We start from the raw sequence: 23880 nt of genomic DNA on the forward strand, positions 1-23880 counted from the left end.
CAACCTGGAACTTGTGATTCCCCTGTCTCTGCTGCTATGAGCATTACAGGCCTACATTACTGCTCTTGGTTTCAGCTGTGCTGAGGATCATGCCCAGGGTTTCATACATGCTTGGAAAACATTTACCACCTAAGTTACACCTCCAGCTCCTGCTACTGCCCAAGGAGCAACATGCTAAGTGTTTTTTTTTCTTTTATCAAAACCTAACACCATTGTGAAATAGAGTCTATTGATATCTTTATGGATGTGGAAACTGAGTCACAAAAATGATAATTAACATCTCCACCATCACTTAGCTAGTGGTTGTTACAATTGGAATGTAAGCTAGGTTTTTCTGCCCTGGAATCTGCTTGTTAATCAGTCTATGACTGCCTCTCTGCTGACCTGTATTAACATGAGAAAATCAAAGGGGTTGGCAGGACAACCCAGCACTAGAGAGATGGCAGCTAAACGGGGAGTGAGGCCCAGTCATAGGTCTTGGGAAGGATGGCAGTGCTAATGCCTCATCTTGGAATCCACCAGATCTTTTCAAAGATTCCCATCCTGGCACAGGCTGAAGTGAGGCTTCTGTTCCAGGTACCACAATAAAGGAGATGTAGGAAAGATGGACACAGGGGATATGGACTCTTATTCTGTCTTGATGGTTTGCCAATGCATTTGTGCCCATGGAAACAGAATGGTTTGATCTGGCCATCAGTGTCCATTGAGCAGTACAGCAAGCAGTAAGTCCTCCTAAAATAACTCATTGGCGAATGAGGCGAAACCAGCAAGCGTTACATGAATGCAAACTAGTATTACTTCTTTTAAAACGTTTGTTACTTTACTTATTTATTATGTGTGTGAGTGTGTGTGTGGATGTGTTTGTATGTGTGTACTCAGCACTGTGCCTGTGTGGAGGACAACTTTCAGGAGTCATTTTCCCTCTCAGACTGTGTGAGTCCCTGGTGGTCAGGCTGGGTAGCATTTACCTTTACCACTGAACTGTCTCCCTGACTCTCATCACTTTCTTCTAAGATCTATGTTAATTTTTTTCCAGAGATTTCTGGCATATCAGTTTATCCAGTCACAGAAAAGGAACATCATTGAAAAGATGATGCCATAGTCACAAAGTGAAACCCCTCCCCATTCTGGTATTTGGCAGCTGAGGGAGATACATATCTCATCCTACAATCATGTTAACAATTTTACCAGACGCTATGCATAACAACAAAACAGCCATTATGGCTTCATTTAAGGTGAAATAGCATGTCATTAACTTGCTGCATTAAATGTATTTTCTCCTAAACATCGTAATCTTGAAGAGATTACGGTCTCCCTCCATCTGAGTCAGTAGTTAAAATAAGATTTAATGTCCATCACTACAGAAAACAATGGCAATGAATATGACCTTCTAGAGTGTCAGATGCCTACACATGGTGATGTGAGATCCTTTAATGGTATTGCACGAGTCCCCAGAAATAGATGTTTCATAACCAAACATTCTCATCAAGCAATACGGCCTTTTTTTTCCTTCGGGAAAATGTGTAGCAATAGCAGCGGTCGATACAGTTCAACACTTCCCTGGCTTCCCTTTGATCAGCCTGCATCAAATGCTTAAAATTTAATGCCCGAGCTGATAACACCATGAGCTCCGAAGACAGAAGTAAATGAAAAGCTAACCTTTCAGGCTGCACCCTCATGCAGGCTTTGCACATTCGTTTCCTGCCCCCAGGCGACTGAGTGTGTTAGCTGTGAGAACATAGAGAAACTTTCCGAGGACTAGGACCAGAGATTGGAAAGTGTTCCCAATAGAACTGTAGGAACCAGGCTTTCTCTGACTGAGTCTGTCTGTGCCTGCGGAATTTTGTCAACAGCAGAGCCTGGGATTCACATTGCTTCTAGGAGCATCCGAGAGCCTCTGTTTGTTTTTTTTCCTGGGAACAAGGAGGGAGAATGCTCAGCTGCTAAGAGCACCTATAACCTTGGGAGGTAGACATTGCTTGAAGACGTTGTGCCTGGGGGGAGGCGAGGGATGGGGACAGTTTGATATCTACTGTGCCCATGAGAAGTTACTCTTGTGTTTTAATTTTCTCCTTGCTGTGACAAAATGCCTGACAAAGCCACCCGAGAGTTTATTTTGCCTCATCGTTTGAGGGTGTGTCCACCATGGTAAGAAAGACACCATTAGCAGGAGCCTGAGGCAGCAGCTGGTCACGCTGCATCTGCAGCCAGGAAGCAGGGAGAGATGAATGCAGGCGCTTGACTTGCTGTCTGTCATTTGTCACTTTTGTGACAATCAGTCTGTGGGATAGCACCACCCTCACCTTAATTAAGTCAATCTTCCCAAAGGTTTGTCTCCATGGAGATTCTAAGTCCCACTAAGATCATAGTCAAAATGAATTACCAGACCTTGTAATTTTTTTTTTTTTTTTGGTTTGAAAATTGAAGTATTGAGTTCACATCTGTAACTTCTAGAGTTGTTTCATTTTAGTATACTTGAAATACGTGTAGAAACTACTCTCTAGAAAGTTGGAGCCAAGGAGACCATTGTCACAGTCCTGTACCCACCTTTCTGTGTGCTGAGTGTGGAGGCATAGTGGTCTACGGCAGATATCCTTTGCCTTCTGGGGATCTGCCCACTGCAGTACTCAGCTTAGCCTAGACCATTCCCTAAACCGTGAGCTTTACTTTGTCCTGGACTCTATCCACACTTCAAGACATTTCTGCTACAAGGCCCAGGTGACTTAGTCCCAACCCTCAAGGTCCCCCTATCAGGACAGGATTGGATACTTATTGGCCAACATGTACCATAGCACAGTGATGGGAAAGAAACCCCACACCATATTGAAACAATATTCTAGCGTGTGTGAGGCCAGCAATTCTACACCATGTTAGGGATCGCCTGTCCCCAACCATATGCTGGCCCCATCTCTGCAGGCATCACTTTGGGTCTTTTCTTGACAGCCCCTGTTTACTGAGCTGACAAGTGCCCCAGTTGACTGCCTCATAACAGCACAGGGAGGATCGAGATGAGCCTTGGCTTTCAACACAGATGTTAATTATTCCAGAGACAGACGTGCTTGAATGGGGCCTTACTGTTTTCTGTTTTTGTCCTGGTCTTAGAGAGTCCAAACAAAGGACATTTTGAATTTTGCTTAAGTTTTCAGTTTGAAAACAAAATGATTATCCTTCCCCTGGGTCCTCTAAGTTTGTAAGAGGTCAAATGGTAACCAAGTTTGTAGAGTGGCTAACACCACTAGAGTTATTGATCATTTACAGCCACTGCTTACATACAGAGTCGGCATCAGAGCAGGGGGGTTATGAGGTAGGACCTGGGTGTGCAAAGGTGAGACAAGCTGGATGCAGATTTCTGCCTTGCTGGAGACAGTGCCGTTCACTGGAGATTTTCTGAATGTGAGATATGTTTGACTTTTTGTGAATGAATGCCCCTGATTTCCCTATCCATTCAAACACAGAATGGTTTTAATGGCTTTACTCCATGAAATACAGGCTGACGGGGAAATCGCCTTTACAAGATGTTTGTGATGTCTGATTCAATCGTTTCTTTGTCAAATGTGTTTTTATGAAGGATATTAACAGTTAGTTAGAATCCCTCCACCTGCCCATTGTGTTCATAAATCAGGGCATCTACAGTAGTTAAGAAAGATGAATTTGTTAAAATTTGCTATTATTCTTCCGCATGAGGATCTGAAGAACTGGATGGGTGCTGATTAGTTACCCATTAATGTCGAGTAGCTCTGTAATTAATAGGCAGCTCCACACCTTGCCTGTGCGCTGTGGACTGACGCAGTTAGAATTTGTTCCAGTAGGATTTGAATAGTTTGTAAGGCAAGTTCGTTTTCTCATCACGTAACCACTGCTGGTGCACAGAAGGCCATCACCCTGAGCCAAGGGACTGCCCCAGGCGGTGGGATACACCCTGTGCTTTCAGAGCTGAGTGGTGGGTGGGAGCCTGAGTCTCATGGGGACAGTGGGAACTCCAGAGAAGACACGGGCTTTCTGTTTCCCTCTCAGAAGGGAAAGGGCTGTAGGGAAAGGGGTATCTCTGGGAAAAGGCAGAGGGAAAAGACTTATTAGGAGCAAGCCAGACACAGTTACAGGGAGAAAAGTAAAGGTGGGAGATCAGGACAGGCCTGGCACTGATGGGGACTAAAGGCCTGAGAGAAAACATTGGCAGCACACACGAGGGATGTCCCCGCTTCCTCACAAAAGGAGTAAAAGTAAATAAATATTTGCTGAGTTTCCACAGTCTTCTAGGTATTCTACCAGTGGCTTTTTAGCACAGCCCATTGAGTGTATTAAAAAGGCTGGATTAAATATACAGCAGGATTCACACTTTCACCCACGGTGAAGGGGACGTGCAAGAGCAGGCACTTAGTCCATGCTGTGACCCTGACTGTGGACTCAGACAAGTCAATCCATTCAACGATAGCCGCCGTGTCAAGAGTCAGTATGATTTCTCCTACTCCCTTCTTTGCATTTCATGTTTTGCCCACTCCATCAGCGTCTGAGTCTTGTCTTGTTAGGTTCTTGTAGACCTGCTGCTTGTGAAATATGAATGATTTGTATCTCTGATCTGTTGTTCAGAAAATTAAATTTTCTTGTTCCTTTGAACCTCTGATTTTTCTCCTGTAAAATGGAGCTCAGTAAGCATCCACAACTCCTGATGTTGAGTGTTGCAATGGAGATGATGTGTGTGTTAGCACAATGTAGACAGACGGCAGGCTCTCAGCACGCATGTTCACAGATCCACTGTCTAGCAGCAAGGGCGACAGATGCTGCATTTGTATCCAGTACTACACACACACACACACACACACACACACACACACACACACCCCTCACATCTAAACAACCTTGGGATGGTTACTTTTAATAGTTAACTTGACCTAATCTGGAATTGCTTGTGAAATCTTGATGAGGAAGCCTAGATCAGATTGGCCTATGAGCACTACTGCAGGGGATTGTCTTGATTTCATTGATGTGGTACCCACTGCAAGCAGTGCCCTTCCTGAAGTTTGACTCCTGAATTGAAGCTAAGTACCAACTCCCTCTGTCTCAGGCTGTGGAGAACAGTTGCCTCAAGTTTTTGCCACTGACCTTTCTCACTGTTATAAACCGTGCCTTTTCAGGGTATTTTGTCACAGTAAGAGTAAAAATAACATGTGTCTTTGTTATGTGTTAGAGCATCTTTTGGGTATATGCCCAGGAGTGTTTTAACTGGGTTCTCATGTAGAACTATTTCTAGTTTTCTGAGGAACTGTCAGACTGATTTCCAGAGTGGTTCTACCAGCTTACAATCCTATCCTCACCAGCATCTGCTGTCACCTGAATTTTTGACCTTAGCCATTCTGACTGGTGTGAGGTGGAATCTCAGGGTTGTTTTTGATAACAAGGAAACATGTTCCACTATGTTCATAGCAGCCTTATTTATAAATAGCCAGAAGCTGGAAACAACTCAGATGTCCTTCAACAGAGGAATGGATACAGAAACTGTTGTTCATTTACACAATGGAGTGCTACTCAGCTATTAAAAACAATGACTTCATGAAATTTGCAGGCAAATAGATGGAACTAGAAATTATCATCCTGACTGAGGTAACACAATCACAAAAGAACACACATGGTTTGTATTCACTGATAAGTTGATAGCCTGGTACAGATGTCCCCTGAGAGACTCTGTTAGAGTCTGACAAACACAGATGAGGATGCTTGCAACTAGCTATTGGACTGAGCACTGGGACCCCAATGGAGGAGTTAGGAGAAGGGCTGAAGAAGCTGAAGGGGTTTGCAACTCCTTAGGAAGAACAACGATATCAACCAACCAGACCTGTAGAGCTCTCAGGGACTAAACCACCATCCAAAGAGTACACATAGACAGACCTATGGCTTTAGCTGCATATGTAGTAGAGGATGGTCTTATCGGGCATCAGTGGGAAGAGAGGCTCTTGGTCCTATGGAGGCTCAATGCCCCAGTGTAGGGGGATGCTAGGGTGGTGAGGCAGGAGTGGGTGGGGGGTGGCGCACCCTCATAGAGGCAGGGAGATGGGTATGGGATAAGGAGTTTGTGGAGGGGAAACTAGGAAGGGGGACAACATTCAAAATGTAAATAAATAAAATAACCAGTAAAAAAAGAGTAAAGTAACCATGGCAATGATATACATGGATAATGAAGAAACTCCTGAGGATGGCTTACTGACTGGCCAGCTAAGGGCTGTGCTTTGCATACACATTTAGGGTTTTCAAGAGAGAGGAGAAGGAGGAAGAAGGAATAGAGTTGGTAATAGTGGTATGGAAGGAGGGGAATCGGGAAGAAATGAAGGAGGAAGAAAGAAGGTTGGTTAACAATGAAACCAGAAAGTTTACTACAAAGCTTGAATTTTTGCATTCTCTTAGAAAGCGACAAAAACTGTTAGCAGTTGGTTTTGGTTGATGTCCCACATTCACGGCAGCTGAGCAATGCAAGATCAAGCTGCATCATCAGGCTGGCTGCATAGTCTGCTTCCCCTCGCTGGTACCCATGGCCCATATCAGCCTTACTATCATCTTCTTCCCCCTAGTTTGAACCAGTCTTATGTGTGTCTGTCATCTCCAGTGTGCTATTGGACTTGAGTGGCTCTTTATGCTATCACCCTGCCCCGTGAGCATTTGTGCCCATGAACTCTTGCTAAGGGCATCTTCTTCCTCTTGCCTATGTTCTAATAATAGCACACTGTTTCTGGAGGTCAGAAAGATTTAGCGTTTCCACCTTCAGAAATAATGTTCAGTCATCATCCAGAATGCAAGGGAAGGGTAACATCCTGTTAAGTTATGTGCCCTCTGGAGAGCTTCCACTGGGCTTGCTAATTTGCTGGAAAATTTGGTGAGACCCAGTCTGTTGAACTAGATAATTCATTTTGCCTTTGAGGAATTCCTTTAGCTCTGCAATGGGAAAAAGGAATCTGGAGTTTCCCCTAGAGGAAAATTCTTCGGAACACTTAAACAATAGGGATAAGTTCTTATCTGTGAGGCCATGTGACCATGAGGCTGACTCTGCAATGCTTTTTGTCTTTGCCACAGAGACCTTTGATTCAATGTGTCCCCTGGCTAAGTAGATGTTTAAATTCTAGATTTACCAGTGACAGTCCAGCTGAGAGGTTCGGTGACAGCACCTACGATGGTTAAACTTAATTGTCAACTTGGCCAGATTTAGAGTCACCATGGAAACAAGTCTCTGGGCATGTCTGTGAGGGTGTTTCTTGGATCAGGTTAATCGAGATTAGAAGACCCATCCTCAGTGTGGGTTCCATTTCACAGACTAGGATCTTGGAGTGAACGAAAACCAGAAATCGAACTGAGCATAAGCTTTCGTCTTTCTCTGCTTTCTGACTGTGAACACAGCATCCTCTGCTATCTCCTGCTCCTACCACCATGGCTCTCTGCTATGATGGATGGGGTCCTTGAGCTGTAAGTTGAAATAAAAACCTTTCCTTCTTTAACTTGCTTTCTCTAGGACTTTTGGTGCAGCAATGAGAAAAGTAAGTACTAAAGTCCCTGAAGTCACACCGAGCCACACAGCCTATGGCCTGAGAGGTGACACTGACCTGGCTCATTCTGATGTCCCTGCTCATGTTCTTTCTATCTCTCCCCACCACACATTTTTTGTTGTTATCTAACTACAACAAATAATAATAATAATAAGGACATTATTCTAATCTAAGTCCCTCTCCATCCCTCATCATCTATAATGGGCAATTGGAAATTGTACATCTTAATTAAAACCACTGACTTGCCATGGAATTTTGGTTCCTACACATTGGGAAAGAATAAAAATCAGTAAATATCAGTTGCAAGGACTCTGTGGACCGATTTGATCCCTGACTTCATGGCACTTACATGCAAAAGAAGAAGAACAGACATTAATCAAGTAATACAGGGTAATGTGATTGCTAGCTATTGCTGGGGTGAGGATAGAGGAAGTCTCTATCCTTAGGCATTCATACTTCATGGATGTATAGAGAGCACAGTGTAGCTTTGGGGAGAATTGGGGGAAGAAGGGTAGATCACTGTGGAGGATACACAAAGTGTTTGTCAGGTAATAAACACTGATCAGCATCTAAACCGGGCCTGTAGGTTGGGCAGGAGGGTTCTAGGAACAGGAGGGAGCTATGCAAAACCAGGAGGCAGCATGGAGTTTGGTTTATCTAGAGAGTGCTGGGAGAGATCACTGGAGCTGGTGGACATTTCAGGGACCAGCTAGAAACCTAGTGCAATGGAAGCTCCCAGGAATCTATGAAGGTGACCCTAGCTAAGACTTCTATTAAAGGGGGGATAAGGAACTGAACCCACCATCTTCTATGACCAGGTGAAACTTTCAGAGGATTGGGACACCAACCCAGCCACAAAACCTGTGAATTTGTCCTGCCTGCAAGATGTGCTGGGACAAAGGTAGTGAAGATTTTGTGGGAGTTGCCAACCAACAACTTAGTTTAAGTCCTATGAAAAGGACACTGCCTGGAGGGCCAGGAACCAGAGGCTGGGTAGCTCAGAGACCTTAGATAGAACCAAACATGACTGGAAAAATATGTCACTGAATTGATTGACCAACACTCTGATATACTAGTAGACTAGGGTCTAGCATAATCGTCATCAGATAGGTTTCATCCAACAACTGATGGAAACAGATGCAGAGACCAACATTAGGTGGAGCTCAGGAAATCCTGTGGAAGAGGGAGATGAAGGATTATAAGAGCCAGAGGGGTGAAGAACACCACAAGAAAACCCACAGAATCAACTGACCTGGGGTCAAAGGGACTCACAAGGACTGAGATAACAATCAGGAAGCCTGCATGGATCTGATCTAACCTCTTTGCATATTCGTTATGGTTGTGTAACTTGGTCTTCTTGTGGGACTCCTATCAGTGGGAGCATGGGCTGTCTCTCACTCTTTTGCCTGCTTTTGGGGCCCCTGTCCTCATACTGGATTGCTTTATCCAGCCTTAATATGAGGGGATGTGCCTATGGGAGGTCTCTCCTTTTCTGAAGGGAAACTGAGGAGGAGTGGGTCTGGGGATCCTCCTGTCTGACTTTTCTGAGCATTGAGATCACAGACCTAAACCTCTGTCTAGTTTCAAGAAATATTTCTATCAGCACATACTCGAGAATTTGTCACTAGTGACTTCAGCGGATGCAGATACAGTATTGTGTAGCCTCCTTCTACGTGAAAGTCTTGAGTTTTCTTGACAGGACTCACTACATCTGGGTTCTACTTTATAGAATTTGATTCGAATCCTGAATAATGCTGTCACCTCAAAGATGTCTTCCTGATATCAGTTAACATTTTATGTGCACTAGATCAAGCCATCACTTGTACATCCATTAACACCTTTTTTCCTATTAAATCACACACACACACACACACACACACACACACACACACACACACACACACACACACACACACTTGCTTACTTTCCCTCCTCTGAGAGGCTTCTTGAGGGCAGAGAGTGTGTCACGGTGTCTGACATATTCTTAACACATGCTGCTAATTCAGCAGACCACTGACTGAATCCTTGATATTGTAAACAATTTTACATCTGTACATACAGGCTCCTGGGAAGAGGTCTGGGTAGTAAACCAATGCTCCTTATAACTGTACCTGTAAGGAAATGTAAGGAAAGCCAGTTTCGTCCTCTGAAATGCCCATCTAAAACTGTTCGCTGCATGCTTAGGGGAGCTGTCGACACTGACTTTGCTGAACACCATCACAGTCATGTTTAGCTGTGGCATTTGGGAGACAAATTCCAGGTCTCACTTTTGCTGTTATTCGATGGGGCTGGAAGATGTTTTTTATCACACACCTTGAGTTGCTACCTGGCCAGAGCTGGTTCCTCGTGTTCGGTGTTCATTTAAATCCTTCAGCATTCTTGTTGCGTCTTTTGAGGAAAATACTTGGTTAGCATTATTCCTGCCTCTGGCTTCTCTGCTTATTTTGGTGGCAGGTGTTGGCGTGCTTTTGGCGTCTGTCTCCTGTGGGCTCATTTCCAGGCATCTCTGGAGCCAGTGCCCATTCTGAATGTCATCCAGCTCCATCCGTCAACCCGCTCACCGCGTGGGCAGAGGTGAATGGGCCTCTGGCGTCCTGTCAGGTGTTGCGGTCGCTCCTGGGGCCTGTGCTGGACATTCCTATTTAGCTGCAGGAAGGCAACATCCAGAAAATAGAGTACAGACTGTTCTTGGGGGAAGAATCCAAGGAGATGTGGTCTGGCAAAACAACTGCAGAGTAGAATCAAGACTTTCTGGGTCCAAATCACCATGGTTCTGGAGGTCACACAGCTTATTTACTAACACATTAGAAAGGCTATGTTTGGGTTGGGGATTTAGCTCAGTGGTAGAGCGCTTGTCTAGCAAGCGCAAGGCCCTGGGTTCGGTCCCCAGCTCCGAAAAAAAGAAAAAAAAAAAAAAGAAAGGCTATGTTTAATTTTATTTATTGTTCTGTTTTGTATGCATATGTATGTATGTATGTGTGTGTATGTATGTATGTATGCATGTTTGTATGGCTGCATGAGAAAGCCAAAGGACAACCTTGAGTGCTGTTTCCTGGGAGCCAGCCAGCCTATATTTTTGAGACAGGGTTTCTCACTGGCTGGGGGTTACTGATTTGGTTAGGTTGGCTGACCAAGAGCCCTAAACTCTGTCTGTCTCCATCTCTCAGCACTGGGCTTGTGGGACACATGCTATCACATCACGTCATGCCTGGCTTCCGATGCAGGCTTTAGGAATTAAACTGAGGGCCTCATTTTTGCAAGGCAATCACTTTACAGAGTCTGCAGTCTGTCAGTTTATTTGATTTCAATGATGAATAACTATTGCATGTGTCTGTGGAGTATAATTCCATGCTTTGACTATAGAAAGAGCCAACCAAACTGACATACTCATCACTTCATAATTTATCTTTTCCAAGTAGTGAGAATGCTAAACATTGTTTTAGCAAATTTGAAATATATAATACCTTTTGACAAACTCTTGTCACCACTAAAAGATTTTCCTCTAGTCTGACTCCCTCGCCAAAGCCCTGGGCCCTTGGATTACTTTGTCTTTTGTCCCCTCTCTTCCTCTGTAGTCTAGTTATCTGTGTAGTAATGCCACCAAGTCCTCTTATGTGGCACGGCCTAGAGGTTTCTGTTTATCTAAGCATATCGGTTAATTGGGAGTTATCTTCTTTGCCACACTTGAAATAATAGTTACAAGTACGTGTGCAGTTCTGGAGAAGGCTGAGGGCCTACAGAGGCTGAGGACTTACTCTGCCACAATGTCCTGTGTCCTGGGAAGTGTCAAGTCTCCTCAAGTCTCAGAGGTGTCATGAACACTGAAAGGGAGTGTGACATGTGCCTGGGGTGTAGCAACCACCAAACAAGTGGGAATCTGACCTGCTCTCAGCATGTGACTGAGTATGCAGAACCACCCTGAGTAGTGGTTACCTCTGAATGTGTGCTCTGGGGATTGCTTTCTCTGCCATTTGTGCTGCCTTTGACGAAGCCCTGGTGGCTTAAGGGGTTTTTGTTTTTGTTGTGGTTGGGGTTTTATTGGTTTGTTTTGTACTTTGGTGTAGTGTAGATTGAACCTCAAGCATGCCAGGCAAGTATACTACTGATAAGCCACTTCCCCAGCCCGGGTTCATTCCTGTTTTAATGTTTTTTCCCTCTCTCTCTTACTCCTTCCCTTTCTTTTCCCCTTAATCCTTCCATTTAAAAAATATCTTTGCACTGCCGAGGCTCCATCCCCGGCCTTTGCTATTCTAGTCTCGGCCACTCAGCCCTCTGCCCTAAATCTTCTTTTTCAGCAACTAACTCAGTACTTGTCTCCCTTACACCAGTAGCTCCCCCTTTAACCTAAAAGTCCTTAGCTTTCATTTTGCATCCTGTCTATTTCTGACCTTTGAATTGTAATAGTAATTGCAAAACCAACTCATTTCAAATTGTTTTATATATTGAGGGATGACTCAGTGCTAAGCCCAGCATTCCATTGTACGACATGTACAGTGGAGACGATAGATTTGGGAAATGATCTTAAAAAAGTCAAGCTGTTTTATGATAAATCATGAGGAATCTGGAACTTGAACTCATTCTAAACACCCCCTGCCAAAAACTGTTCTCTTACCCCCAAGACAAGCAAGTCTTGAATGCACATTTGCTCGCATCTAAGGCAGTGTAGACTTATAGAGACAAACCTCTCTCATTTTCATCTAGACAGCAACTTGACCTGAGACTTTGGTCCTTTGGTTGTCACAACCTTTGGTTCTTGGTGTCTCCTCCCAGCTTGTCTTGGCACTCTGCAAAGCACACACTCTGCCACTGAGCCACCAGCCCTGGTGGTTTGGCACATTGACATAGAACTTACGTTGGTCTAAGAGCTGTGATCTAGGGTATTTCATGGGCCCCTTCGGCTCTGAACATTGTTCTGGACTGCCCGGGTGTGGACTGCTCACTTCTCTCTCGTGGTTCTTTACCATCGGTTCATATTATGATATAGCAAAGTGCTTCCCTACCTTCTTTGAGTTGGTTGTAGACAGACAGTAAAGTTTGCCACAAGTAGTGGACTCCCATCCTATCCCAGCATACTGTTTAATGCAGGTGTTAGAGCCAGGAAAGCGAATTTGACATAGAGACAAAGCATGAACGGAGTTTTGGTTTGACAATGGGCTAAATATAGCAAGTTCTTTGAAAGTGAAGGGTCTTAACTGTGGCACAAAACCTGGGGTTTTCAGGCACCTTGGCTATCAAAGTTTGAGAGGCTCTTTGGAAATCCTTAGAAGTGATAATGAGTGGTTCTATGTAGGCTTCAGAAGTTAGTACACCATGGTCAAATGACTGATACCATCACTACACTAAACTCAGTGGCTGGCAGTAATAAGGTAAAATAAGAATGATTAGAAGGATTATTTCAGAATCTGTTCCCAGAACTGGAATCCAAAGATTAAGACCTAAAACTTAGCTGTGTTATTTATCTGTCATTTGAGCACAAGTAAACAGTTTCATACTATGGGCCAGAAATTGCAGTTAAAAAAGACTAGGCAAAATGAGGGCTAATTCTCATTAAGGCAAGAAATGCTGAGCCTATATCAGACTCCAGGCTCTCCCCTAGGCGTCACAGGTATGTCAGTGGAAATCAAGGTCTTTTCCTTAAGAACTTTTTCTGTAGTGAAAAGGGAGGAAACAAAAGAATCAAAAGAGAGTCAGCCTTTGGGATCCATGAGTGCTTCCTCTGGACATAAACAGCTATGGATCAAAAATATTTGGAAAGAATCACATCTGTGTAGAATATACAATGTTCTTTGCCATTGTTGTCTAAACACAATAACGACATTGTGCTTGAATTGGCTACTGCAGGTCAGTAGAGGTGAGTTAGGACTAGTTTTGGTTCCATACACACCTCTTTAACTAATTTATATCAGAGACTGTATCCTGGAAACCTTCAGGCAAGGCACAAACATTAACATGATATCACTTTATTTCTTCCTTCTCTATTGAAGTCCCTCATTCCAGACTGCCCTGCCTCATTGCTGGGAGGAAGGGATGCTGTACTGATCTCAGAAGGACCTGAGTAGATGGCTCTTTCCAGGCTTCCCTCTCAGTCTGTTGCATGGCATCAGTCCCCTCCACACATCTATTTGTGCTTTCATTTCTGAAGGCTTCTGCATTGTGAAAATTTAAACTGATTAATCGAATAAATTAAATTTATCAATAAATACACTTAACTTAAATAAGCCCATTGAAGCTTTCTCTTGCTAAGCTATTTTTTGTTGTAGGAGTATTGTCTACCCACTTACCACAGACAGGAAAATGTGTGGCACCCTGTCTCTCCTGTGTTACAATACCCATGTAACAATGTTCCTAAAGTGTCTCAAGGTGACGACACTCCAAATCTGTCATCCCTGTTTGACTGAGGGGCAGAAATACTTCTGCGGAGAGGAACTTTTCCTGATGATTTTCTATGATCCTGAGGACAAGTCACATAGAAATGGTAGAGTTTACAGTGAAATCAGTGCTGGTTCAAAGCTGGCCAGCAGGGTTCTGGTCTAAAAGACTCCTACTTGGCTCTGAATTTCTAACATCTTCCAATAAACAAATTTAAAGGTGTATTTATTATTTTATATTTATCACAGGTCTTCCGTTGCTTAGCAGACATTCTTTTCTTTGGTCCCAGAGTTTTTAAGTATGTAGTGCCGGACATATAACTGCCATTTAGATACCTGGTGGGAGAATACAGGACAGAACAGAAGGCCCTGTAGGTTGATGTCATCATGCAGGTGAAGGCAGGTACAGGATAGAATGAGGCCTGTCATTGGACGATAAGCTATGATGGGCAGGAGAAAAGTTTTAGAGAGGTAGAGGAGACTAGAACAAGGAGAGGGAGCAGCCAAGAGAACATGGCAGAGGATGTTATGATTTCTCTCTGCACATTTACAGGCCGTTATGACGATTCTTAAGGGATGGATGTATACAGGATTTATTTTTTGTGTCTAGATGAGCAGATTATATCATATCTAGGTGGGCAGTTTATATTCTTATCAATTGGTTGTAAGTAAATTGTGTGAATATATTGTACATTGAGCAATTAACATATGAATCTGGTTGTTGGGTTACAGTCTGTTGAGTCATGATCTCACTGGGTTGTTGGGAGTGTGAGCAGAGTCCACGACAGGAAGCCATGTTAGGCTACAGAATGCTTTGGGCTAGCGTGGGCCCACACTAGTATGACTGGTGGAACCACGATATGTATGTCAGGCATGGTAACAACCCTCCAAGGAGACAGTGTGTGAAAGCAGCTGACAGAAAAACAGCTAGAGAGTGCGGATCCGCTCAGAGTGGGAACTCTTGGGAACCATTTCTGTCACCTTTTTAATTATACCACACAGGGCACTGCTTTAGGCTGTGTGGTGAGGGACAACCCATCTTCAGGTAGGGCTGAAGGAAGAATGCCGAAAAGCTGTCAATCATGTGGTGGGTTGCAGAGGAAACCTGCAAAGTCCAGGAAGATGCAACACAAGGTTCTATTACAGCAATAAGCTTGACTTTTGGATGTGGAAGAAAGGAGCCATGGCCAGGGCAGATGTCACATCAGCAAGGCGGACATTTCCTAAGTGCTCTGATGAGTTGGTTTTTTCATGTTTGGTGAGTAGAGATAGGCAAGTTTTAGGCAGGAGAAGCCTTGGTTTGATTTACATCTGAGGAAGGAGCATTCCAGATGCTATTGAAGAAATGGCCTTAATGGAAACCAGGAAGACAAATTAGGAAATTCCTGGAATAGCTGCGGTTGACTGAGGAGGTGTTTGTGTATGTAGTGATAATAAATAGAGTTAGAAAGGGGAAATATACAGATGTTCTCTGCCTTAATTACTGCCAGTGCCTGGCAACTCTTTTCTCAGATTTATTTTTATTTTAACTTACGTGTGTGTCTCTGTGTGTGCCATGGTCGTGTGGGAGTCCAGAGGACAGAAGAATGTCAGAACCCCTGAAGCTGGAGTTATGGGCAGCTGTGGGGCCATCAAATGTGGTTGCTGGGAACCAAAGCCTGGTTCTCAGCAAGCAAGCGCTGTTAATCACTGAGCCAGCGTCCTCATTCTTATTATAAGCACCTATATCATGGGCAAGGCATGCAATTGGTGACATGAAGATCGTATGATAACATCAAAGCACAAGTTTCTATAGCAACACATCATTGATGGCCATTTTTGTGTACCATATATTTTGGTTGGGAGCACAGTTTCCCCATGGCTGGTGGTGGATGTTACACTGTGAACTGATGTCACTCTGATTGTGTTGAGGTCTTGGTTGTTGCTATGAGATTTTGTAGAAGTCTCTTTTTCATTTTACTGAGAGAGTGACCATGATGTCAGCCTCAGCATCCCAGTCGTGGCTTTACAGAAAATATCCCTGTCAGTTATCAATAGAGGGTATGTGGGGGAGGGATCTGGCTATTTATTCCAAGCCTCTGAGGGAGTTTTCTGCAGTATAAGCTGATGCAATTTGAGGAACAAATGCCCTGAGGCAAAAGTGTGCAGTCAGAAGAGCAATCCACGCTTCAGGAAATCTTTGGGAATGGCCATCGTGACACTTTCATCTCCACTGTCTGACTGGATCCAGAATTCCCTAGGAAGTCACTGCTAGGAGTGTTTCCAGAGGGTCCCTGAGGAAAGAGGGCTCAGCCTGAGTGTGGCTGGCACCGTTTGTTTATATTTCCCTTCTGCTTCCTGATCCACACAGACTGGCTTCCCATGGTTGCGGTTGGGAGCGGCTCGCTTCTGATTTTCCCAGCCTTGAAGGACTGGATTCTCACACCCATGAGCAAAGTAAACTGTTCTCCCTCAGTGTTCTTATTGGTCCCAGCAATAAGAAAAGTCACTCATATAACAAAGAAAATCTCCCAGTCTGCTTAAATGTAGCTAACAAGACAAGCTGAGGCAAGGTGCGAAATACACCTGGAGACGGAATATAAACACAGTCCTCCTCCAATATTTCTCAGGAAAATGCTTTCCAGAGGCACTTTTGACCCAGCTGACTGAAGCCCAGCATTGCCCTAACTGAAAAATCTCATCCCACAAAATATGAAAGTCAAGATAGCATGAAGCTAAAGGGAATGGCTCGAAGAGATAAAGATGGTGAGATCATAGATTACGTTGGGGAGTTTAAAAAAAAATAGAAGAAGGTACAAAGTGAATGAAACACACTATTGGATTTTTGGGTTGCTGGCAGCTACTGACCCTGACTTTGTCAGGCACGATCCTTTTACCCATCTTCCTAATCAATGCTGTGAGAAGGGAGCACGATGACTGTACTGTACATGAGACAGCCAAGGAAATCTGGTGAGATCCAGACAGCAGAATGCATTCGGGTGGCTTACTCATTAGCTCTGAGTCTGACTTACTCATTAGCTCTGGGCACAGTTTAGTCAGTTATTCCAATAGTGCACGACTGCGGAACCATTGCTTCCCCATCCTTCCTCTAAACTTTTATTCCCCTGTTAGCAAACTTAATGAGCACCTGTTCCCTTTTCCTTGTGCAATGGCTGTGCAGGGGTTTCTGACATCTGGCACCATGGAGATAGCTCCTTTTGTTTAGCCTATATTTTATTTTGGGAAAGATTATATCATAAGTCAGAATAACACAAAAACCTTTCTCTTTAAGAGTTAGCTAGGAAAATCCAAACAAAACATGTACGACAAACAGACATATCTGAGACTAGATACACCTTAACAGACCAAAACATGTTCCCTCAGTTCCCTAACCTGAGGTGAGAGGATTAAGTTGAGCTTTCAGGAAAATGAGGAAAGTGCACATGATGACATGTTTGCTTCTTGAGGAAATTTTCAGAAGCAGAAGATGTTCTCAGCTCAATAGTAAATAAAGTCCCAAGTCTGAAGTGTTCATACTCTTAATTTCAATGTAGAGAGTGGCCCTAGAAGATGGTCTGTCTTAGGGACAGACCTGTAGCTGTGGATGGAGGTACAGGAAGTGAATGAGAGAGAATGCCACTTCATTCTGAAATCCATCCGTGGCTTTTGCCTCTTAGACAGACAATGCTAACATGATTCACAGCACAGCTTAGAAGCAGACATTTGTCTGATGGAAGGCGCCATTGTTTGATGTCCCTGCCTAGTGTTTACTGTGTGAAAAATAAGCAATCCCATCTCTTTTCTGCAGGTGTTCCCCCTCTGGCTGGCCCATTCTATTTCCCCAAATAACCTCACTGAATCACTGCAAAGATTTTTATGGAACCAAATATGTCTTTCTTGTCCTCTGACTCCTAGATCTCAAGCCCTCAGTGCTGTTTGGGGTCCAAGTCTAAGTGAGTCACTTATCTTTATTATGTCTGATCCCTGCACAAATTCATTAATACAAAAAACCACAGTCCAGAGGCTGCTTTGAATGAAAGAGCAGTATTAATATGCGCCACCACAATCAGAGACTGTCCCGAGCTTGGCATGAAGAGATGACTCAATAATTATTATGTGTGATGAATGGAGGAAGTGAAGAAGCCAGGTTCCCACATGAAGCCTATACCTGCTTTCCAGGCACCGTGTGCTGTAAGTAATCGGCATGGAAACAGATGGTGGCAAGATGGTGTGAAAAGTGCATCATTAGCAGAAGTATGTGTGGAGCGGAACAAGAACTTTAAAGCATCATTTCACCCATCCTAGATGGGTGGTATTAGCTTCCCATTGCTGCCGTAAGAAATTAACCCATGGCTTGAAAAGTTGCTAGGGGTTGATCACTGTTTCTTTCTTCTTATTGCTCTCCCCTTCCACCTTTAAAGCCAGCAGCATTGCATCATTGTGACCCTTCTTCCTGGGTAATAGTTTCATCTAGCCAGAAAGATGTTTTCCACTTATGTGCTTATACAAATTTTATCCCGCCCACCAGACTAACACAGGGCCATTTCTCCAGCTCAAGGTTATTAACACAATCAGATCTGCAAAGTATTTCCTGTGAAACATGGTAACGTCATCTCTGAGCTGAGGACAGAACATCGCATCTTTGGTTGCCTGTTGTTCGGCTTAACGCAATAATTAAGAGTTAATGAAGAAGAACATATTAAAAAGAAGTGACGTTGACCTAATCCTAAAGCCTAACTAACATCATCAAGGTGAACAGGAGAAATGGGGGAATTTAGGGAAGGTATTCTTTGTATATAAGAATCTATATTTGGGGGAAGATGTCTTGAGGTCTATGGATAGATTTGAGCCATATTAAGAATTAGAAATGATGTTTCCTCCTTGGCATTTAAAAAGGTGTATCCTATTACTTCAACAAGCAGACTAAGATTTGTGCTATTGCTAACTTATTAATGGCTTGATTAGCAGCCCAAGTGAGAGATGCCACTTGGTACTATTATTCATGGGAGAGTTTGTTGTTTAATTTTTTTTCAAAATAGTGGTTCATAGCCAAGATAATTGATGACTTGGTCACAACAGATGCCAAGATCAAGGGAAGAGCAACTGGAACTGGAGAGAGAGAGAGAGAGAGAGAGAGAGAGAGAGAGAGAGAGAGAGGCTTCTTAGTTAACTGAGGAGACAGAACAATTACTGACATTAGTAAGAGGCTGTGAATTGTGAGCTACACAATACAAGATCTAAAGTAATCAGAAGTGAACAGTTCTCTCCTTTCTTCCTGCTCACCTCAATCTACATTCTTCCTGCCCCCCTCTTTCTTTTCTTCTTCTTTCTAACTTTTTTTTCAGAGACAGAACCTCATGTAGCACAGGCTGGCCTTGAATTCACCATAGAGTCAAAGAAGTCCTAAACTACTGATCCTCCTGTATCTGCCTCCACAGATCTGAATAGACGTGTGCCAGCACACTGGTTTTATGTGGTGTTGGGGACTGAACCCAGGGATTGAAGAGGAATTCTACCAACTGAGCATCCACTCCAAGCCACTTATTGTGTTTCTACACTGAAACCTAGGAGCAGTAGAGGTACTAATGGATCTCTGAATGTCTGATGGACAGTTACTTAGAAGTGTTAGGATGGAGTAAACTCTTTCCTGCCCAAGTCGCTTTTGATATATTATATATATCATGGCAATAAGAGGTACAACTAGGACACCTTCAGACATGAAGGGAAAGAGACCACCAGGAATGGGAGAAGAGCAGCATTCTCATGAGTGCCTTAAATATTGATGGTTGAAAAAAATAACATTACACATGATATCTTCAATTTGTACAGGTATAAGATGGGGAAATTATAACACAAAGGGAAGAGGTTAAGACAATACTTATGGTGGCAAGGTTTTCAAATTCCACATACAGTATTAGTTATAGGTACACTATATATTACTACCCAGAATATTCATTAATGTGGTATAGTTAGAGATAGTGAAAAACACATTAGAGGGCAGAAGATGACTCAGCTGGTAAAGTGCTTACCAGACAAACCTGATGACTCAAGTTCATTCCCCGGGACTTATGGTGGAACTGATACCTGAAGTTTGTTCTCTGACCTCCACATGAATGTTGTGGCCCACTTATGCCAGGCACACGCACCACCGACAGCCGCACCAGTAATAATAAATAAAATAACTTCAAAGTACAGATCATATATTCTGAAGTTAAGTATGAAAAATATTTAAATAGAAGATAGATATGCATCTGTAATCCCAGGTCTTGGGAGGCAGAGGCAAGAAGGGTGAGGCCAGCCAGAAACATACAGTAAGGCCTGTCTAAAAGAAAAAGTAAAACCAAAAATGTTCAAATGCTCAAAATGTTCCAGGAATGGTAAACAAAGGAATGAGAAGTGAAGGAAATCAGTAATAAAATGATAGAAAATAAATTCACAATAATACTAAGTGCAAATAATATAAGGATAAGAAAGAAAACATATTGTCAGGATGCATTTGAAAAACAATGGAATCAATTGTATGGCTTCTATCAGAAACTTACTTTAAAGGCTGGAGAGGTGCTCAGTGGGTAAAGGTGCCTGGCATCAAACCTTATAACCAGAGTTTCATTTCAACTCTCATGATTGGATGGAGAGAAATGACTCCCTCAAATTGTCTCCTGACCTCCATGTGCCTGCCATGACAGATACAGACACAGACACAGACACAGACACAGACACACACACACACACACACACACACACACCACACACATACACACAAATATACATATACTCACACACATACAAATATGCACACACATACACACTATTACACATACATACACACGCACCCTCACACACCCACAAATATACATGCATACTCAGACAAAATGATGCTGGTAGTAAGAGCTAAGTAGGTATGGAAGTGCTGTCATGCAAACCCTAGAGAGCATGGTGTAGCTACATTAATGTCTGAGAGGATCAATTAGCAGGGCTAAGGAAAGGTTCATTTCATGATAAAAGGTCAATTCAGTAAGAACGAGAAGTAGATCTCAATGTGTTTGCACCTAACAACTTTCACAATACACAGAACAGAACCCTGACATAACTTAGACCTGCTATAGACACATGCAGGGCTACTGAGATGATGACTCAGCCTGCTGCCATGACTGAGGACCTGCTCTTGCTTTCTGGGTACCACATTGGAAGAAGGCTGACATCCTCCACACACACACACACACGGCATATGTGTGGTTATACACTGAAACACACAAGATAAGTATAATAAAAAGAAACAGACAGGGTCCTATTTATAGTTTCCCTATCAACGACCCAAAGAAACTGTAGGTACAAAATCAGTAAAGATGCAGAAGTCCTAAGCAACGCCACACACCAGCTTAGTCTGGCTGGCACTAGCACAGAGACCTGCCCAGTTGCTGCACAGGGAATGTCCCTTTATAAGCTCATGTGGCAACTACATCAAGATGAACCATATTTTGGATCAAAGTCATGTTTAACAAGTTGAAAAACACCAGAAATAATACAAAGTATGTTTTCTGACCGCAAAGAATTAAAACCAACACATCTGTTTTTAAGAGACCAGGAAAAACAGTCCTCCAACTACTTAGTTGCTAAAAAATAATATATCCTTATTATATGATGAAAATCACAAAACACTGAGAAACAAAATAAAAACATTAATAAACTGATACTGATATAATAGACATATTGATTATCCCCAAACTGATATGTAGGCTTTACAATCACCATAAGAATTCTAGCAGAATGTCTTGGATACAGACAACACATCTCTGAATACTATGTAGAAAGCCAAAAATTATCCAAAGCAGTTTTGAAATAGATAAAAACCCAGAGAAATGGCACTTCTATTCCAGGTCTTACTGTGAAGGTCAAGAGATCGAATCTGGGTGGGACCGGTGAGGAGTAGACACACAAAATGGTGTTAAGCTCAGAAACTCATCTCATAACAAGAGTCAGGTTAGGCAGTTTTCTGGATCCATGCCAGTGTCCCTGAGCAAAGTTGTTTAAAGAGGCAAAGCGTATTGTGACTCACGGTTTCAGCCAGGGCCTGGCTGCACTGCTGCAGGTTAAAGGCACGGCTGAGATTCTTGAGGAAAGGTGTGGAGGAGCCTTCCGTGGGGCAGCTGCTCACCTCACCACCCAGGAGGCAAAGACTGAGAGGGAAGGGTGAAGACAAGATCCGCCCTTCAAAGGCACCCACGGTTGGAGGGGTGCACTTGCTTCAACTAAGCCTGTTCTGAGAGCCCAGTCAGCTACGTGCTAACCCATGGATTAACACAAACTCCAACACAAGAGGCTGTACGTGGGGGCATTTCATAACAATGACCAACTGATTTCTTTTTTTATAAAAGTACAAAGAAAATTCAATGAAGAAAGGATGTTTTCCTTTCAACAAAGGTGTTGAAACAATTACATGCAAATGAAGAGCTGTAATCTTGCCTCATTCTTCATGACACAAGTGACTAGAATAGATGATGGGTTGAAACTTTTAGGAAAAACCACAGGCAGAGTTCTTAGACTGATGCCAACATTCATAATTTTTTAGTTCACGTGAGAAGTAACCTGAAGCTATGAATGGAGGTAAAATATTTGAAAGCGTCACAGGTAGCAAGGAACTCATAACCAGAGTATGTCTAAAATTTCAAAAGTAAGAACAATTTGATTTTTAAAATGTGCAAGCCTTTTCATCAGTGACGTGAAATTAACACAGAAAATACAATCCAATCACCAGCCACATGGGAAACGAATTAAAGCCAAGATGAGGAGCTGGAGCTACGCCTCGGTGGGTAAAGTGCTTGGTGCACACACGGGAGGAGCTGAGTTCAGGTCTGTAGTAGCCACACAGGAACAGGGCAGAGTGGTGAGCAGCTTGGGTTCCAGCAAGGCCGACAGAGATAAGCAGACAGGGGCTTTGACGGCCGTGTAGGTTAGCAGGTTGAATGAGAGTCCCGGAGTCAGGCAGAAATGTAAAGCTAGAACTCTAGAGTAGGTTCTTACTGAACCAAGCACACACTTAGGGAATGACTCAATGGACCTTTTATTCAGGAAAAGTGAAACTTACAGTTCCTCCAAAGTGTAAACACAGACGGGTATAGAAGATTATTTATAGTTCTATAAGTTAAACCTACCCAAATGTAAGGAAGGCTAGGTCACTATCATATGCATTACTCAGTAGTAAAAGGCAGACACTGATCATTTAGCATGAATGAATGAGTGAATGAATGAATGAATGCAAGTTCATCATGCTCATTGCAATAAGCCATAGGGATGAGGTTATAGGTGTCCACTGGAATTCTTTTATGTAGCATTCTAGAAAAGGCATGAGTAGAGAGCAGAGTTATTCAAGACTCAAGGTAGCGGACAATTCTATTACAAAAATAGAAATTGGTAGGTTTGATGGAGTTCTGTACTTGGGATATACTGGTAGTCATACGGCCTAACATAGGTGTGTAGGTCAGAGAGCAGCATTTGGGGGTTTCTTCTCTCTCTTCATCAGGTTGGTCCTGGGGATTCAGCTCAACCTATAGGGTTCCAGAAAAGCACCTTTATCCTCCAAGCTGTCTCGCCAACTCAATAATTTCCTTTTAAATGTGTGTGTGGATGGGGAGTGGAATCTTTGGATTTGGAGTAAGAGAAATCGACTAATCTACTGGTCCTAATTTGTGACGGTGACTATTATGTCAAACCAGAAGAAATACAAACATCACAAACTCATTCGCTTACAACTCACAAGCACAGCAGAGTCAAGTTTTGAAGGAAGAAAGAGTTTGAGAGGAAGGGAGGTCAAATTCCGGGAGGGAGCATGTGAGGCAGAACGCTGCGTTCTGCCCTCTGACCGGGTGGCTAATCACTTCTCAGTGGCTGGCAGCCCCAGTGCAGTCGGGCCAGCTGCCATCTAGGCATTATGCAGCAAGCTCCCTCCTTCCTGGTCCCTGGAGATAAAGTCAAATGTGGTGTTCCTGCACGTGGAAGAGAATACTGAA

General features: G+C 43.2%; 1 protein-coding gene across 1 annotated transcript in view; it reads right to left on the reverse strand.

The window, feature by feature from the left end:
* Kcnmb2 (potassium calcium-activated channel subfamily M regulatory beta subunit 2) overlaps positions 1–23880 on the reverse strand; it is a 286445-nt gene that overhangs the window by 88611 nt on the left and 173954 nt on the right. The window lies entirely within an intron of this gene.

This window comes from Rattus rattus, chromosome 3 (genome assembly GCF_011064425.1).
Source record: "Rattus rattus isolate New Zealand chromosome 3, Rrattus_CSIRO_v1, whole genome shotgun sequence".
NCBI lineage: Eukaryota > Metazoa > Chordata > Mammalia > Rodentia > Muridae > Rattus > Rattus rattus.